The sequence below is a fragment of the Anser anser genome (genome assembly GCF_964211835.1).
Source record: "Anser anser genome assembly, chromosome: 1".
Lineage (NCBI taxonomy): Eukaryota > Metazoa > Chordata > Aves > Anseriformes > Anatidae > Anser > Anser anser.
The window spans coordinates 156743598-156751385 of record NC_139720.1 but is presented as its reverse complement, the minus strand read 5'-3'; the positions used below and the strand labels follow the sequence as shown (position 1 = coordinate 156751385).

The following is a 7788-nucleotide window of genomic DNA, read 5'->3' as shown; positions in this document are numbered from 1 at the left end:
AACGTAACATGCTGCAAATATTACACAGATTTTTTTTGGCATTTGTATTTAGGGAACAATGTGGAATTCAGTAGCATTCAGAGAAATGCAACAAAATCTTAAGATACAAGGATTTAGGTTTCTCAAAATTTATGGCTGATGATCTCATTTGTAAGGTGCGTGAGACCTGCTCTAAATATTTTGATAACTTTATTACACTGATTGAAAAGTAATCAATATATCCAATAGTTTGTAATCAATGATCAATATATGTAATATTTTAGTAGAAAAGGAATATAATTAGGCTGGTCTGTATTATTTCTACTGCAAAATTGATTACCTGATTGTTCATTCACCAGGCTAGACTTTAACCCCTGTTGATAACTAGGAAATTGGTGTTAACCATAACACTTCTGCTAAAAGCTTTGAACTCTTATTTAGTTTCAAGGCAACAGATCAGTGGGATGCTGCAAAGTGCCTTGGGAACTGTTTTTATTGAAAATGAGAATAAAACAATGGAGGAGTAAGGCAACCAAACTATTTAGAATTAAAATGATGTGTGGACTAGTACCGGTGCTGCTCTAATGGTGCAGGGTGCATTTGCATGCATGCAGGTGCTCTGATTGCTTTTCTTTTTTGACTGGGACACAGGCAGCAAAATGTTGGGATAAATATCAACTCTTTTCTCCAATGCTTTTTCTCTCATAGCTCTGCCCCGTTTCCTGTAACTGCAACCTGTGTGTACCTGCATGAAGCCTTTGGAAGCCATTTCAGGTTCCTTGGGGCTCACCCTGAACTTGCATGATGCAGCCGTTTGATTGCAAAGTTTTTCTAGAATCCACAAAATAATAATGACATAATTTGGGAAAGGACTGTTCCGATGCATGTAACCACTACAGACAGAACTGTATAATAACTTATTCAGAATGTGCTTTTTTCAAGATGTTGAGGAGGGATCAAAATCCAAATCACAGAAAAAAATCATTGCAAAACAGAACCGAGCCATGCAGAAGACAGCATGGAAATGAAAAGGATGAGCTGGTTTAAGTAGAAGAGATTTAAAGTCTTTAATGATAGCTTAATATAATGACGGTTACAATAAAATAAGCACGTATGCTTTAAGTGGTTTGTTATAATCTTTGCATTTGTTTCCAGAAGGAAGACCAAAGAACAGGGAAAACTATAGCCACTCATATCTAGCTGTTTCTAATTGAAAAAATCTTTCATGCTCAATTTTGAGTCCTCTCTTTGCAAACGCAGAATACCATTTATGCAGAACATTAATTTAAGCAGTATAATCATTAGCAAGTTCTAATCAATTTATAGTGTTTAATTTTTATTATGCAGACAATGTTGTTTGATGTATTTCATATTTGCTTATTATTTCACTCATGATTTGTGCCCTTTCCATTTGGATGGAAATGGGTGCTTAAAAAAAGAAGCTGGAATTTTTAATCAGATTTTTAGTGATTGCATTTGTTTTATCTTTATTGCGGTTGTTTTATCAAAGTCTGTTTTTCATTTAGAAGTAACAGATTTGCTAAATTTCATTGCTGTTTTTAGTCACTGCTGGACTGATTTCTTCCAGATATCTGAGCAGCTATCAGTGTGGAGATTTCAACATACTGTCCCAGCAGGTAAAGTGTCAAGGTTATGCTTGCAGCCCTTCAGAGGGGGCCTAATATTATGTTCTAAATATTATGTCTTCGGTAGCCTTGTTGTTGCTGCTGTTGTTGTCATCAGGAGAGCTAATAAAACCAGCTAGCAGGCAGAGCTCAGCCTCTTTGAGCTATTGCCTGCTTGAGCCTTTGCATCCAATGTTTTCATCGCTCCTCCTGGGCCTGCTCTGGCATAAAGCAGCAAAAAAGCCACGGACCAAAATGGCTTTAAAGCTCAGAGCCAGCTGAGATGCATCTGAAAGGTCTGTCCCCTACCTACATGTACCAATGCACACACATGAATACCTGTGCATCTCTTTCAAATTATTGTATTTACTATGTCTCCATTTTTCATGTGTTGGAAGAGAACAAACTGTTCAGCTTTTTCAGTTCAGAGTTGGCTTCTTACTTTCCAACTTTTGACAAACTTGTTCAAGCAAAAGAAATCTGCTCTTGATACCTACAAGTTGTGATGAAGCCAAAAGTAATTAAAGAAAAAGCTCTACATAAAAACTAGAAAAATTGTAAGTAATAGCTTTTCTCCACTCTGAACACTGAATTAATTTAGCAGGTTAATCAATTATAAGATAGTGGTATCTATGAAACTATATTGAACCCCAACATTTTGGATTTCTCATAATTTTCTATTTTTTAAATCGGTATTTCTTAACATGTTGCTGAATCATGTACAAATTAACTTTTAAAGCATATTTCCATTATTTTTATAGAGGGCTGTGAATTTGAGCCTGAGTAGTTTGTCAAAATTACCCATTTAATTGCCAAACAATATATTTTTAAGAGAGAGGATATTTTCCTGTGATTTTTTTAGGTCATGCATTTTCATCCCTCCTGACATCGAGATAATTTGTGGAGTGACTGTTTTGCTTCGGGCACTTTAATAGCACTTTTTACTTTATGGGCTGCGCAATGTTTGTTTAGTGACTTTAAACAGCAGTGTGATTTCTGTAAGTATTTTGTCTTCATGGATATAATATAATCAAATCTGTATTTTGAAGCCTGTAAAGAGATTACAAGAAGAAAATGCTATGTTATTGCAATAGAAAGGCAGCTGTCTCTGATAGATGGCTTACTGAAACATATTTATTAGATTTTTGAGTGACTTAGTGTCTTCATTGAACCCTCCTTTCTATATACATTGAGTATTCAGGAGTTTCTTGTTTGTTTGTTTTTGTTTTGTTTTATATAGAATCTTCTTTCCAGGGGCTGTGTTATAGTAGAAAGTTAGCTTTGTGTGTTCTGAAGTTCTCTTGTTTTTTTGAGGTTGTATTTCTTTCCCAATAGCTCTGATTTATGATCTGTGACCTGCTTTGTTACATGCTCAGAGTTGCTTTGAATGCGTACTTAAGTTTAACAGTTGTGATCCTCAAGGTCTTCAAGCATTTGGTCTTGTGTTAATTTACCTGCAGGGCTCTATTAACTTGTCTTATTAGCTTGAGGTCATTATTTCCTGTCTGAATGAAGTGAAACCCAATTAGCATTGTCAAGTGTTTCAAAGGTTAATTTGGAGAAAAGGGAAGGGAAAGGGAAAAAGAAGAAAAGAGAAAATAATAATAATAAATGTAGCTTTTAAAATACAAAGCTGCAGCTCTGTTTCCAGGTAGAGTGATGTAAAGCTGCCATAAAGTTTTATCTTCTGGGGTGATTTAGCTGCATTTACTCCTAACTTCAGTTGGTTTAACTGAGATCAGGGTCTATCAAGAGATGCTTGTTTTCCAAGGGGCATCTCTGCTTTATGTAGCAATGACAGAGCTGTATTTTTTACTGGTTTTAGGAGAGCCAGGAAAAAAAAAATCCAAATCCTGCACACATGTGGATGATACCATTTACATTTACATTACATCTGTAAAGCACCTATTTTTGGTGGTACTCAGCATTTCCAGACCCCCATCCATAGCTATAATCTTGGTGCTTGACTTCTGTTTACACCATTAAGAAAACTTACACAGAGATCTGATACAGGAAAGATCCACAGTACATAAAAATGTCCTAAATTAAGAAATGTAAGTGATGCAGTCCAGGCTGTATCTTGAATTCTGAGCCTTTCCAGTCTTATTTACCAACTATGAGCTGTTGAAAGATCTTTCACAATCCTCTCCTGGAGCCTTACAGAGTTGCTGTTCTTTGGAAACATATAACTGGTGCATTTTTTTATTTTATTTTATTTAAACCCAAGGATGCCCAAACTTAGGGGAAATTAGCTTGTTTGGGTTCAGGGCTCTTTGTTCCAACTCCTTTCTTTGGTTACAAAATGAAGTATTTCATAATGCCGTGGGTGAGCACAAATGACAGAAGAGTCATAACTGAGCGATGATGGTCAGGTTATTCACCCAAATAAAATTCTGGGGTACAAAGCCTAGTATCAAATTGGGTGTCGTGTGTTAACAGCACAAAATGTGAAGACATGGGTATTTTGAGGACCTGAATTTTAGACGTAGGTAGGTGACCTACACAGAAGTCCCACTATAGATGCCTTAATTTTTTTATGAGGCTGATGTCAAGGTGCACAACCAAGAACCTCGGCAGAAGAGGAGGCGTGGGTGCTGATGCAGCTTGGATGTGGTCTGCTGAGACTTTGTGAAGGACACCGATTCGTCAGGGCATGCATGGGTGTGCACCTGAAAGGAGAGCAGTCAAACACGGGCATGCCTCACTCTGAGCACATTTCTGCTTTCCATGTTTTTCAGCTTTAAATGTTTGGAGACCATATTGACAGTTATAGGTCAATATGTTAATTATGTAGATCTGTAACACCTAAATAAATTTTACTTTTAGCCTGGGAATTGAAGCTGGTGAGTTGATGGTACAGGCTGTTTTAGGAAGCACAGTGTCAATAGTTTCAACTATTTTATCATCTACTGTATTCCTTAGCCTTGTGATCTTGCTATTTCTGTAGCAATTGCATATCTATGGGAATTTACAAATGGAGAGTCTTTTCTCTGCAACATTCCTCTCTGTTAGTTATGGCAGGCTTTTTAAGGTAACTTTTAACCAGCAGTATTTTTTCTAATTCAAATGTGAAATGGGAAACTCAAAATAAAAGTGAAATTGGTGGGATCCAAAGTGAAGGTCATGATTAATTTTAGATTATCGTCCTAGTGGATTGCTCATGAAAGGCTAATTCTGCTCAGTAGCGCATCAAATTTTGTGTGGAATTGTGTTCCTTGAATAAAGAGCCAGAATTGCTCTTTGCCAGTCAGTGTATTGCCAGTTTCTTACCATACAAACTCAGTCAGTTATGAGTTTTACCAACACTCTTACTGCGTGCATTTTAATATTTGTGTTTAATGTCTTGTATTTATTCAGTTTTGTAGGAAAGAGAAAATGCTAAGTCTGGTTATTTTCTGTGAGAGAGGAGGGGAAAGGTGTTACAGGTCTTCATTTCTATGTAGCTACATTCAAGAGAGTGCTCCCAAAATGTTGGATCTGATTTTCGGTACTAACTCAACTCTTTTCACCTATTTAGGCAATGGAAACTTTCCCATCAAGTAGGAGTGATTTAAGGCAACATTTGGCATCCTGATGTTAGAGAATCAGTTGATTATGTGCAATTATTCAGACTCATGAGTGCATCAGCAACACTTCAATGAACACTGTTCTCCCTGTCATCAGCTGTGACTTCCACGTTCAAAACGGACGCGTGATTTTGAAGCAGAAGTGCTTATCTGGAGAACTGGGTAATAAATGGGATGTGTAACTTCCCATCTTACAGTGACTGATTTGAATCCAGCCAAAAAAATGAATAATGTTGTAAATTTATCAAAACATCCAATGGGAAACTCAAAATAAAAGTGACGTTAGTTGGATGTAGATCAAAAAGGCGAATTCCCCAACTTCCTGGTAGGCACAGTCATTGTAGAGGATTTCATTATACTCTGTTTTGTTTAAAACTTTAATGCAAAGGCCTTAATAGTAATTTCAGGGGTTAATTCTAATTACTTCATTTTCTTGTTTTCTAAACTTACATGAAACTACTCAACCAACGGACTTAGATGATCTTGGAGGTCTTTTCCAACCTAAGTGATTCCATGATTCAGTGCTAATTTTTGTATTAATATGTGCATGGTGCTGAGCTGAGACCCTGTAAGACAAAAAAGCTAGAGAAGTAGAAAAAAGTGTGATGTGGAAGTAGAACAAATGTCTCCATGAGCTAAGGGAACAGAGAAGGCGATGGTATTTCTTAATTTATGCCATAGATAATCTTTTGTATCATCCTGTATCCTCTGTGCATTTATAACCATGAGCACTGAGACTGTGCAAAATTCTCAAATTCTAGAAATTGCATTTTCACGGAGTGAAATGTGAATTGCCTGACAGTTCTTCCACATGTACTAGCAGATGAGGAATACTGATGAGATGTTAAGCTTTATGATGTTAATGATGAGTAAGCAGCAGGCATGTTAGGAGGATAAGCAAAGAAGGGTGATGGGAGCAGTGTAAGTATCTAGTTGCAGAACAAGAGAAAAGAGAACCAGTGTCTGGGAACAGGTTAGCTCTCAAGACTTGCAGAGAATGCTCAATTTCGACAAGAGACAATAAAACAGGAGCATGTTTTCCCTGGGAAGGATTGGGGAGAAGGCGTGAGGAGGAATCCTGTTTAACCAAGGGACAAACCAAGACCTGAGAGTGTTGTCCTCACCAGAAAATGGGAGCAATCTCCACCATGACCTGGAGACATAGGAGGAGCTGTGAGGTGAGCACATGTCTTTCTGTACAATACTCCCAAGCAGTAAGGGCAATGTGAGAGAGTGATTTATGTTTCAGAATCCTGCACCAGGTCTGTGGATGCATTGAGTTTATGACACTCTGGGAATTATGCTGTCAATCACGAGAGACAAAGATATTCACATTCAAGGAGATAAGTGTTCTTATTAGAATTATTGGGTAGAGGGCAAAGGAGGACAGAACAAGTCCTGAAGATGCAGATTAGATAAGGTATGAGTTCATTTTTTGTAAAGCAATCATAGGATTGCTCCCAGGAGGTACACCAGAGGAGTCAGGGAAGACCAAATTCTAGAACTTATCTAGACCAAGGAAATGGTCTCTCCAATCCATTGTGGGGTTTTCCTCCTGAAGCCAATATTCAGAGTAAAGGGAAAGTAATTTCTGAACCCCTTTCCCAGTAGAATCTGCTTCACATACGTCACAGTAGAGTCATAGAGGAAAAAGATGTAGTGCAAAGACAAAAATGGAAGTAAAAGGATTTAAACCTTAAAAAGAGAATTAATGAAAGACTGTGCTGAGCACATGACCATATAGTGCTGCTTCCTTCCATTATTACCCCAGAGCAGCTCTGTACACATTCATTGTTGTTTTGCTCAAATGAATCTATAAATGGACATTAAACCTACAAGGAGGACAATTACTGAGCCCCTTGCTGTAGATTGGTTTGAAGATATGAAAAGCATCTACTATATGTTTGCATTTTGCCTTAGTAGTGATGAATGCATGTTTCTGGAGTAACTTCTTTGGACTCTCTTTTATCACTATGAAACATATTTCAATCTAGTGACGCTAGTTACAATCTGAATTTATACTGAGAAGGAGACTGAAGCACTGGTAAAAGGAGAAAGGAGACTGGGTGGAATGCTATGGTTCCCATAGAGAACATCCTTCATCTGCAACGAAAAGCAAAGATTTCTTACTTAGTACAAGAACTGACCTGTTCTGCAGCTGTGCTGTCATCAACGGCTCAATGAATACTATTTCATTTAGTTCATGAATATAGATGGCTAATTCCTCGGGGCAACTGATTCTATTAATACAAAGCATATGTGCAACCACCACTAATAGCAGAAATCTGCTCACTTTTAGGTAGTTTGTCTTTACTCACTAGAGGGAAATGGCAATCTCAGAAGGAAAGGATGCTGACAAAAGGGCTCCTAAGACTGCAGTAGTTTTGTCTTTACTAAATCTAGACTTTTAAAGGGAGTGGTAATTAATTTATGCACTCGGGCAGTTGATTTGAGACCTTCCACATCTCTTAATTTTGAGGCAGCTGGTGAGAGAGTTTTTACTCCAACTTCATTATGGAAATTACTATACAGTGGGATGATTATCATGCTTAAAGTTAAGCATTGTGCATAAGTGCACTCTGGGATGACTGACAACAGCAGAAATGGGGTAACTGACC

The 7788-nt window shown here is 37.5% G+C and overlaps 2 protein-coding genes across 2 annotated transcripts in view; both read left to right on the top strand.

Moving 5' to 3' along the window:
* LOC310882144 (heparan-sulfate 6-O-sulfotransferase 3-like) overlaps positions 1-7788 on the top strand; it is a 98272-nt gene that overhangs the window by 13275 nt on the left and 77209 nt on the right. The window lies entirely within an intron of this gene.
* The window catches only part of LOC310903614 (uncharacterized protein), a gene marked incomplete at its 5' end in the record, with an annotated part of 260258 nt that overhangs the window by 228370 nt on the left and 24100 nt on the right, over positions 1-7788 (top strand). The window contains one exon of the mRNA XM_083847174.1: positions 53-7788. This exon is cut by the window's right edge and continues 24100 nt beyond it. The remainder of the gene's footprint in view (positions 1-52) is intronic.